Genomic DNA, 12220 nt, shown 5'->3' on the forward strand with positions numbered 1-12220 from the left:
ATATGAAACAAATCTTGATGAAAAAACTAGAGAATGTTTGAAGTTAGAAAAAGAAGAGATGAATCTGAAAAGGGAACTCAAAGATGCTAAAGATCATATTTGTAATGGCTTAAGTTTGAAAGGTGGAAAGGAGATACGAGAATCTATTTTGCAGCTTAAGTGTCTCATGAATGCTCAAAGATCAATGAAGAAATGAAGAATGCTACTAAAGATAAGAAGGATTCCATGCCTAACCAGAATTTCAGAAAGTCAACGATGAATTGGAGACCTCCCCCTGTTGCTTCCATGTATTTATCTTTCAAAGGAAATTATTTTTCATGTAACACAGCAGACCACAAAGCAAATGAGTGTAGCAATTAGATAAGGGGTTATTCTTTCAATGGAAATTGTCATTATTGCAACAAGATTGGACACAAGGCTAGTGAAAGTAGAAGCAAAATGAATATAAATAGATATGTTTGATCTTTCAATGTATATTGTTGTTTGCAATGGATATGGACACAAAGTTGTTGAATGTAGGATGAATAAGAACTTCAAAAGAAATGTGAAGGGGAGCATGATGCAAAATGGTCAAGTATGCTATAACTGTAACATTGTTGGGCATATTGCAATATATTGTAAAATCAGTAAAGGAAAGACTATTGGTCCAAGGAGTGTAGTGGACTCTAAAGGAAAAGGAAAACTATTTTGGGTGAATAAATTTGAAGAAAAGATTGGAGGAAATGTTGAAGGTGGTTAGGTATCCTCTATGGATGTGGTTCCCTCTTTCGGTAATTAAATCAGATAGCAAGGTCTGAGGGGGAGATTTAATGAAGAGATCTCTTGACCCCTCTTGGTTTGGTGTTGAGTTTCTTCTCAACATGGCATATGTGTATAAATATATTTCAAAGGTTCTAAGCATATTTTATGGTCTAGAAATGTTTCTTGATGGTTTGGCAAACAATGTATCAACTTTTTTGAAAATCTAACTTGTGAGTATTTTTTTTTGTGATTCCAATCATTTGTGCACTTGTGATTTGATAGCGAAGGAGCGAATTCAATAAAAAGAGTGAGAAAAGTTTGCAAGAGCAACAATTCGGCAGTATGGCGGAATTTGTAAGTATTAATGATAAGCTCAGACATGAATATGAATTGAAACCCTTCATTTCAACGGATGTAGATTTGGTTAGAGCATTCTTTGGTATCAATGATCATGTTATTCACAAGGAAAAAAAATTCAGTACATTCATGTTAATATAGAGGAATATGATCATGAGAAGATTAGGCTTTCAAGAAGAATCACTTGGTTGATAATTCATAGAAGTTGAAGAGTGAATTTGGTAGTCTAGGGCACAAGGGTTTAGACACTTGGAATTATTTTATGATGATTGATGATGAAGAGTTTATAAGAATTAACAAAATTCATAGTGAATAGATCTGGCTTGATAGACCATATTTTATTTTGAAGGAGGTGCTACAAATTGTGATGGGGTTGTGCGCGACCAGAGAAATACCTATATTGAAATTTGTGAAGAATGTTGAGGTGAATAGTTTGACAGGTGTAATTTCAGATGGAAGAGAATTAAAAATTGATACTATTAGGGATGTGGATGTTAGGTATGCGACAATGGGAATATCTTACAAAGTTTACTACTAAAACAGAGAAGATTCTTGTGCGTCCACCGGTATGTATGTAGCTTACAGGATGGTTAAGGAAAATGCAGAATATGATTTGTGCAAAATTCTTCGGTGATAGTTGTTAGACATGTCAAAGAGTGAGATGTATCCAATCTGGTATAGTTCTCTAATTATTTGTTTAGTTTTCTATTTTCTGAATGTCCTATCTGGTGCTAAAAATGTTGCATGGAGAAATGATATGACTATTGGGTCATCAATTAAAATTTATTTAGATGGATTGGATGATAGTGCAAAATTGTGTAGAAATTTCTGATTTTGAGGAATCAAATTCCTCCTAAGGTTATAGATTGGTATGAGAATGATATTGTATTTTTAGTAAACAAAGATAATTGCTTTTTATAAGTTGTGGTTCTGAGCGTTCTTGGGTAATTTCGTTACCCTATGAAGTGTCTGAAAATGAATATATGAGTTTATCAAAAAAATTATTGAAGATGTCGAAGGATCCAAATGCAAAAAGGTTTGGAACAAAAGAGGAGATTCTAGGAAGGTTTGGAATGATGAAATTGAAGATAAAAGCAAATAAATCAAGGAAGCTATCTACAGAGGTTTCTACCTCCAATTCTAAAATTTGGAAGAGTGGAAAGATGGTTCTGGAGAAGAAGGACATTGAGCTAGTAACAATTGGCAGTGACGATGAAGAAGAAGAGAAAAGGTTCGATAATAAAATTGTTTAGTGTAAGGGAGAAATGAAGCATAAAAGTTTTGATGAGGTGACTAATGATGAACTTACTAAAGAGAAAGTGCTTGAAATGATCAAGAAGCCTGGTGGAGTGCAAACCATTGGTAATTCATATCACAATCATGTTTCTTATGAGCAACATATTATTGACAAGGCATTTGTGAAGTGCTTGGTTTAGAATAATTTAATTGCTACTGATATTGTTGGTCTTCTTCCGAAGGAGCTTTTGGAGATACTTGTGGAAAGAATGGCTAAAGGAGATGATAGTGGTTCTAAGGAGGGATTTATAGAAACAAACTTGCAAGAGAAGATGACAAAGAAATGTAAAAGAGCACATCAGGTGCTAGTCCTTAACTTAATGAATATCAAGAAATCTATGGAGGTTGTTAAGGTGTTATACAAATATATACATATATGTGTGTGTGTATATATGTATGTACACACACACAAACGTACATACATACATATGTATATATATACATATGGCATACCTTCTTTTATTAAACTGAAATTGTATTTTTGTTTCTAAGAGATAATTGAATTATGTCTTATCATAATGAATGTGTAAATGATTGCATCATAACAACAATATAGAATAATGAGTCACTACGAATGTAAATGAATAGCCATGTAAAAGAATGTATCATCATTGAATTCGAACAACCATGCTGACCATATAATCAAAGTATATATTGCATATGAAAAACCATATAGAAATATGTCAAAATATCCCATCATACGAAGGATGCTTAAACATAGGTTCATTGGCATATATTTGCAATATGTGTTTGTCAAAATATGTTTCTAGGAAGGGGTACAAAATATGGGTAAACAAAGAAGAATGATCCTCTTCTCAAGAAAATCCATGTTTTAAAAGAACTTTGGTCATAGCCTATTTCATTGAAATAGATGTATTTTCCTGCAAATTTACTTAATATGTTTCTCAACCATATCCTGATAATATGAAATTGCATTAGCATATAGTAGATGTGCATGTAGATGTATCAAGTTGCACTATAGTTTCCATCCTACCATTGTTTCCAGGTAGCTAGACTCTTTATGTAGGATCAACGGTTCTTTGTGTCAAGAACTTCAGGGAAGCATAAAATTTCTTCATGGTTAGGCGAAAAATCCCCTGGGCTATGTTCCTGTCCTAAACTATCATATCACCTTGTGGTTGATGGGAAGTAAATATGGTTGATATATATGTATATTTGTAATTATTATAAATTTGTATTTCATGTTGGAATATTATCATCATGGCATATGGACCATTCATAAGTAGAAGGTATTTTCCACAACAAGTCAAGCTATGATATTGCTATCAGGGTTCAACTATGTAGTTTTTTATTCAAACTCATTGACCCATGTTCCATGAGTAGTGGTTCACAAGAACCCATCTCTCATGAGAATGAATGGTCCACTTATCACTCATTGCATGTAGGCGATGCTCACAGGGGTGAAGCATAGGGCCTTCCCAGGAGGCCACCCATCTCAGTACTACTCCAACTCAACCGCGCTTAACCACAGAGTTCCCTCCAAGGTTAAACCGACTTAGCTTGCAAATGGGGTTGCAAGATAAGCAATTTTAACCTTGGAGGGAACTTTGTGGTTAAGCGCACTTGATTTGTAGTAGTACTAGGATGGGTGACCTCCCAGGAAGGCCCAATGCTTCACCCCTGTGAGCATCACCTAGATGCAATAAGTGCTAAGTGGACTATTCATTCTCATGAGAGATGGGTTCTTGTGAACCACTACTCTTGAAACATGGGTCAATGAGTTTGACTCAAAAACTACACAGTTGAACCCTGATAGCAATATCATATATGGACCATTATTATAATTATATCTTATGTAAATGTGCTTTCCTAGAATGAGCACTAGATTGCACTTCATTATTTATTTAATTAATTATGGAGTTATAGATCATAACTTATATTTGACAATGTATTAACTGAGTAATTTATTTAATTAAATGAATGTTGAGGGTAGAGGCCTTACAATGAATCTATTGTTGCGGCTTTTGTGCAGCCTCATTTGAGGATCTTTATGTGCCCAAGCATCTATGTGGCCAGTAGGGTGGGGTCTTTGCATGCTCTTGTGGGCTTTGTGGGTGTATCTATTATTGGGATCTTTGGTGAAGGTGCCCATAAGGTGTGTCTTATTCTTGTTGTTGCTAATGGTTTTCTTTTTTCCTCTAAGGAAGGTTTTGTGCATTAGATCCTACTATTGTAGCTAGTGCTATGGGTGTTAGGGTCCCCACTCCAAGGCCATTTTCTACTGCTAGTGGGCGGAGCTTTGCTTGTGTTTCCAAATCTGTTGTTGCTCATCCTCCCAAGGGGGAATCTCATCCTCTTTATTGTGCCAAGACCTCTTGTTGTGTTTTGTGGCTAAGATATTGTTGTAAATGTAGACTTCTACCAACGTTGCAGGTTAGTATGGAGATTTGTTGGTCTCTAGCCTTCTCTCCTAAATATTCATCGCTATGTAATAGATTCTTGGAAGCCCTTGGTTGTTGGTAATATTGAGCTTTTCCCTTGTGATAAGGGTTTTTTTATTTTGTCTTTTGCTTCTTGTGATGATCGTGACTTGGTGCTGAGAAATTTGTGGCCTTGGGGAGTTCACTTCCTCTTGGTAAAACCCTATACAACTTCGTTTAACCCTCTTACTAAACAACACATTGTGCATTTGATGTAGGTTCGTCTTCCCAATCTTCCCCTTTATTTTTGGGAGATTTCTTATTTTGAGGTCACTGGCAACTCTATCGGCCACTTCTTGAAGGTTGATGATTCTACTTCCATCATGTGTCATTGTACTTTTCCACGCATTTTGATAGATATTGGCATCTCCACGCATATTCGTAGGGATGTAGTTATCATGGTTGGGGATAGACCATGGACCCAATAATTGGATTATGAGGGACTCCCCTTTCAATATCGTCAATACTTCTCTACTAGTCACTTCGCCACTAATTATTCTCTCTTTCGTCATAAAGGAATTGCCACAGGGTGGAAGGATGCTAATGGTGATCACTTGACTATTTTGGTTTCTAATTCTTCGTATGATGACTCTTCACAAGTTGATGATGACTATTCTCAGGTTGAGATTGTGTATTTTGTTGTTTGTGTGGCCTCCTATACCTCTATGGATCCTACTCTACCTCTTTTTGTTGGTGTGGTTTGCTCAAGCCCTATGGACCCTATTCTACCTATCACTCTGCTACTCTAGCCCTTGTTGGGAGATGCTTTTCCTAGTCAACACTTTGATCCTTGTACTGACAAAATCCCTAAGGGGATTCCCCCTTATTCTCCCATTTTTTATGATGTTCCAAATTATAATATTGCCTAGACCATTGATCATCGACAACGGAAAGATCGTTCTTCCTCCTCTTCCCAAACTCTTTCTCAAGTTGAGGGTGAAATTTCTACCTACCCTTGATGTGGGTACTAGCTATTTTTCTAGTGTGTTGGAAGTGGTATGTTATGGCCTTTGTCTTGTTGTCAATGGTTTATTCATGACCTTTTTTAAGTGGCTTGTTTGGCCTATATTTGTATAGGATCAACACCCTTGTTTTGCTACTTTTATAATACAAAACATGATGTCCACAACTTTATTTAAAATGTGAAATGTATTTCATCCACATAATATGTATTTAGAAAATAATTAGGGCCCAAATATGTTTTGGGATGAGTTAACATGATCCTTCACACAAACAAAATAAACATGACCATGGCTTAAATTAAGGAAGATTTAGATAAAACACCACATTAGGAGTCTTTGGAACAACTTGTAAATGCTACCAACCTAAAAATAGGATCGGTTTCCATATCACATTTTAATACTCCAATTGTGGCACAAGGTAAAAGTGTGCTACCAAATGTAAACTTATTAGGTTCGAGACTTGTTTATTTACTATACCTGGGCATGGGTTTTGAAATATGATATCATAAAGAGTAGACTCAATCTTGTGAAATAAGTTTTTCTTATTATTTAGTTCTTGGGGTTTTTTGTTTTCTAAGTGTTGACAATGCACTAAACTTAGGTAGGTCATACGACAAATTAGAAAACAAGATCATGATTTTCTTAAAATTGGAAGTTCAAAATATCTCGGCAAGGAAATATACAATCAACAAATCAATGTGTATATTTATGTCTTTGAACTAAAGAATTTAAAGCTAGTCATCAATTTATAAAAAAATATGAAATTCATAGCAAAACTTATGTAAGATTCAATAGAAGTCTAATTGCACAAGCCTAGATGAATAAAATTACAACTATTAGAAACATAAAACAAACAATGCAACATGAAAGAAAATGTTATTTCATTATAGAGGAAACCAATGATCAAATCAAATCAACCATTAAATGAATGGATGAAGTACATATAAATTGGCTATTTGGATACATGACTTAAGAACATTATATGTCTAGTTGTCATTAGTCTAACTATCAATCGATGGAGATCGGTTTACTCAATCTAACTATAAGTTCAAGAGTTGAATTACCAATCAATGGATTAGTTCACTCCATCTGACTAAAACAAAGGTTGCATTGACTAAACAAAGGTTGTACCTAGCTAATATAAATCAAGGATTGATAAGGAAATGGTAACACTCACGTACCTCAAGTCAAGGTGTGCACATGCCATTATTAGCTCACTTAGATGAGAAATTTAATTAGTAAACCTATTAAATAGGTGCAAAATCACACTTAGGATAGAAACATATCTAAGGTCAAGTAAATATTACACCAACACTACATTCTTGCAAATTCACAAACTTGATACATATTCTTATTAGTTATAAGATAAATGCATAAATCTCATGCCAAGAATTTATCAAAAAGGGGAAAAAGAGACAATCATCATAGATTTGTAATTCTCTATTTCCAAATAAAAAATCACACCAAGAGCAACCATTTCCATCTCCTACATACATTTGTTCATTATCTAAGGCAAGTCCACTTCCAAGTCCAACGTAGATCCCAAGTTCAGCTCCAATAAGGCATCATCTTGTTCCCATAATTCTAACCGGAAGTTTGATCCCATGGTAATTGTAGAGACATTCAAGATCCAAGGGCGAGGGAAATAGTCACCAAACTAAAGCGCAATATGTTTAAATTTGTTTTATTTGTTGTTGGATTTATTTTGCCTACTAACCAATCAAGACATGCCACATGAACGAAGACCTAATGTTAATAGTCCAACTCAAGTGTTTGATGTTTAATTTGGCCCATCCTATCTATAATGGTTAGTCCCAAGTAATGACAACTCTTATCGTATTTTAAGGGAAAATATATCATTTATATAAAATTGTAATTGTAAAATTTGCATCAAAATCAACATTTTATCTGGCTTGATGGAGAACTTAAATTTATGTTATTTGAATTTTTCAAGTTTTATAACAATGTTTTGATATAGGGTGTTCGATTTTTTTTGTTCATCTTATAGTTTTTGTAATGATGATTTTTTGTAATAAATAATATAATGGTGTCTCATACTTCAAAGTGTTATCCAACCAACATTTATCTATATTACATCATTCGAAACATTGAATGTGTATAATTAGCCCTTTTAGAATCACTTTGTTGTAGCTCATTTACCCTTGTTTTATCAAATTATCTATCCATGTAATGTTGAATTGAACGTTTGAAAACAAAAACTTTAACTTAACATAGTCATTATATACTTTTATATGCATTTCCATTAATTTTTTTATTACAAAAGAAATGTTATTACAATAATCAATGCACACCACTATGCAGAAATTTTTATAATCTCATATTTTCATGATCCATGACATCTCTATGCTAAACACTTTGATGTCTCCTATATGACATGGCTACTATTCTTTTTATTTTTATCTTTATCATGGCATATGTTTACTTATTCTTATCATGTCTACCCACTTATGACTCCAAGTTTATGACTTTATACTTCATCTTGGCATGATTGTGCCACTATGCCTTATGATCTCTACCATGCTTCATTTTATGATTACACATGTAAACCTTTTCATGGCTTTGGCTTATACATCCCATTGATATTCTTATTAGCTTTATCTTGCATTTTGGTCTATCTTCATCTTATCATCTTTCCCATATTGGGAGTTGTTGGAGTAATTAGTACACTTTATCTAATTATTTAAATAATGGGTCCTTTAATCACTTTATTCACTTAAGCTAAACTTAGGTGCCATTTTTTTTAATTTAATTAGGCTAATAATAGCTTAAGTTGTCTTATTCATTATGATTGTAACACTTAGCACTAGCTAATTGAATCTTGCATTAGGGTTTGCATCTAGGGTTTCATTCATTCTTTCATTCATTCATTATAATCATAATCTTTTTGTGCAATCAATACAGGATTCTCAGGTCATATTGAGAAAATTATACATGCTTCATTTCTCTATGTGACAAGTGGTATGCTTGCAGAGGATTATTGGCTTGTGAGGTTGCAATCATAAAACTATAGATGGTATCAGAGTAGATCTACTAAGTTCTTGTCCGTATTCTCGAGGGAATTGTTTTGTGCACTTTGGGCTCAAAAAAAGGTTGTCATCGCGTTTGTAGCATCCCAAAACCTAGAGATTAGCTGTTGTTTCATCAAAATTTGAGTAATTGAAGTTTTGGATCAATTTGGCTAAGGGCGCAAAAATCAAGGAAATTTTTGGGGGTCAACAAAAAATTGGGCACTTTGGAGCAAAATGGATGTCACTATTGCACTCAAAAGGCCCAAAAACCCTAAGATTGGTTGTCAAATCATAAAAAATCAGAAAAGTTAAATCCAAAGCAAAAAAAATTAGCTACACGAAAATCCATGCAGTCATACAGAAATCCATACAATTCTATGGTTGTACGGGTCAGCACAAGGCTGAAATTTTTTTCATGTAGGAAAAGAAACTTAGCTTCATTATTTTTTCCAAAAAAAATTGCACATTTCCATAAATGTTTTTAGCAATTTATCATAAAAGATGGCAAATTTTCATTAAATTTTGTGCCCTACAAGCAAACTTGCACACGCAAGCTCAATTGCAAGGTGACATTAGCGACTTAATTTGGCAATGGCTTTAATTTTAGCATTGCACATATTTTTAGGCCCTTTCTTCTAAATTTGGTAGAGGAATATTTCATGGCGAAAAAACATATTTTGACAACTTTTTCAAGCTAACTTTTTTCTGGTAATAGGGAATATTCTACAAATATTCCATTATTGGACCTTTTTTGCCTTTTTGACTTGCTTATAGTTTTTTGGTCATAACATGGTCATACAAAGTCAAAAACATGCAAATGAGATATTGATGGAAAGTTGGTTCTGATGTCAATCTAGTGGTGTTGGTCTTTTTTCTAGATTCTACTCCAAATTTTTTGTACCAGGCCTATGGACTCAAATCTTTAGTTTCGCATTTTTGGGGCCACATCTTGCACATCAAAACTCTATTTTTCCCAAATGAGTAGGTGTTGGAAAGATGGTAGATTCTTCTACACATATATTAGGTCCACTTTTACAGATTTTGTCTTGGGTATATTTTATGCAGATTTTTGTGATTTCACTATTTGGTTGATTACTTGGATGTTTTGGCACTTGGAAAATATATGTTTGTGGAGGAGGTCTTTATTTGATCTTATTTATATGTATTGAGTTTTTTGGAGTCTAATAATTTAATTTGAGGAGGTATCGTGGGTTTTTTTATCCATCCTTTTGTTATCAGCCTGGCAAAGGGTACTTACGGGTCTTGGCAAAAGGACATCTTAACACATCTCAGGTGGCTTGAATTTATGTCTTATCTATATGGACTCATCCTTGAACCAATCTCAAAGAGGGGTAATAATTCTTGGAGGATCATTAATGACCATGTTGTAGGAGTGATTGGTTCTAGTGTTGATAATGAAACTATGTGTGCTTTATTAGACATTGATTGTCCCCACACATTTTGGACTCGCCTTTGGGAGGTCTATGGAAACCCTCATATCTATCTATTTCCAGAGGATTCTATACTAGATTGGCTCATTCCCCTTGCATATGCAGATTGCATATCCTATGATTGTGGTACTTTTGATATGCTTGAGTATATCACAAGTCTTTCATGTCTCGATGGATCGGAGACTTGTCTCTCTGTTCTCACTCCTCAAATTAAGATGTCATCTCAATATTCATCATCTTCTATTTATCTTTATGACCTTGGCATTGGCTCATACATGGCCCCCATTGATTCAATTTAGCACATTGATAGTTCACTTCCAGTTTTTACTTTGTGGGACATGAGTGCTTGCTATATATTGTAGTGTGGTTTGATACATCACACACTCCAGACATTGGGGACATGGTGAGGATATTCTATTCTTGTTTAATGGAAGATTGTGCATTCTCTCCATCCCATCTTCAATGTCTTTGAAGCTTGTTCGTCATGTATCTTTATAGTTGTTTGGATTCCACTTCAGTTGATTTGGTATCCTTTGATTTAGACATGTGGACAATTGAGCAGTCTTCCATGGCACACATCATTAGAGGATTCTTTCCATCTCCTTTTATGAGTTGCTTCTACCTTGCCCATTGAATGTATTTCTTCCCAAGGGAAGGAACGTGGTTTGTCACTCTTGGGTCTTCAACAACAATCATCCCCATGCTTTCATCTTCGGCATTGGATCCTCTCTCTTATTGGGGGGATACATTGTCTCTTCTTTTCTCTCCTATGGGGGATATTAATTGTGCCTATGTGACCGATTCAGTACTTGGGGGAACAATTGGAGTCCTTCATCCTTAGTCACATGTACTCTTTTTCATTTATTTTTCTCTTCTAGAGAGGATTTTTCTCCCACTAGGTTTTCCTCCTTTTCTATGTTTGTGAGAGTTGCATTAGTTTGTACATGGGTACCTAACCAAGCCTTTGTTGTAGAGACCAATTTCTACTTGCATCTTTGCATTCATCATTAGCTCTTTAGGTTATCCCTAAGTTAATCTTAAGGGGGATTGTTTGGGTAATTGGTACATTTTATTTAATTATTTAATTAATTAGGTCCTCTAATAATATTATATTTCATTTAAGCTAAACATAAGTGTTATTTTCTTTTATTTAATTAGGCTAATAATAGCTTAAGTTGTCTCATTCATTACGATTGTGGCACTTGGCACTAGCTGTTGGTGTTGGAAATAAGCCACACCCGGACCAACGATGGACTGGTCCAAGAGGGGCCAGTAGCTCAATGGTAGAGCACTTTAGCGGCATATGGAAGGTCCTAGGTTCGAGTCCTAGCTGGTCCATGTCTCAACATGGTATCAGAGCCAGGTCCAATCTAGGAGCCCCAAGCACACGAGAGGTGTGGCTTAAGGGGGGGTGTTGGAGTTGGAAATAAGCCACACTTGGACCAACGATGGACTGGTCCAAGCGGGGTCAGTAGCTCAGTGGTAGAGCACTTCAGCAGTGTATGGAAGGTCCTAGGTTCGAGTCCTAGTTGGTCCATGTCTCAACACTAGCTAATTTTATTTTTCATTAGGGTCTGCATCTAAGGTTTCATTCATCCTTTCATAAGGATTCATTCATTCATTATAATCATAATCTTTTTTGGCAACCAATATAGAATTCTCAGGTTGTGTTGAGAAAATTATCCTTGATTCATTTCTCTATGTGACAGGGGGTGTGCTTGCAAAGGATTCTCGACTTGTGAGGTTTCAGTCATCAAGTTATACAAGAGCAATCATACTTTCACACTCATATCTTCACTATTTATGCTTAAATGCTTCTTTCTTTCTTTGTTTGATTATATTTATTATATTTTGCATGGTTCTTAGCTAGCATGTAGAGCCATCTTTGTTTATTAATGGCCTATATTGGGGGAAACTGTATGCCTTGATGCTTATCTCTAGTT

Source organism: Cryptomeria japonica, chromosome 9 (assembly GCF_030272615.1).
Source record: "Cryptomeria japonica chromosome 9, Sugi_1.0, whole genome shotgun sequence".
In the NCBI taxonomy this organism is placed as follows: Eukaryota; Viridiplantae; Streptophyta; class Pinopsida; order Cupressales; family Cupressaceae; genus Cryptomeria; species Cryptomeria japonica.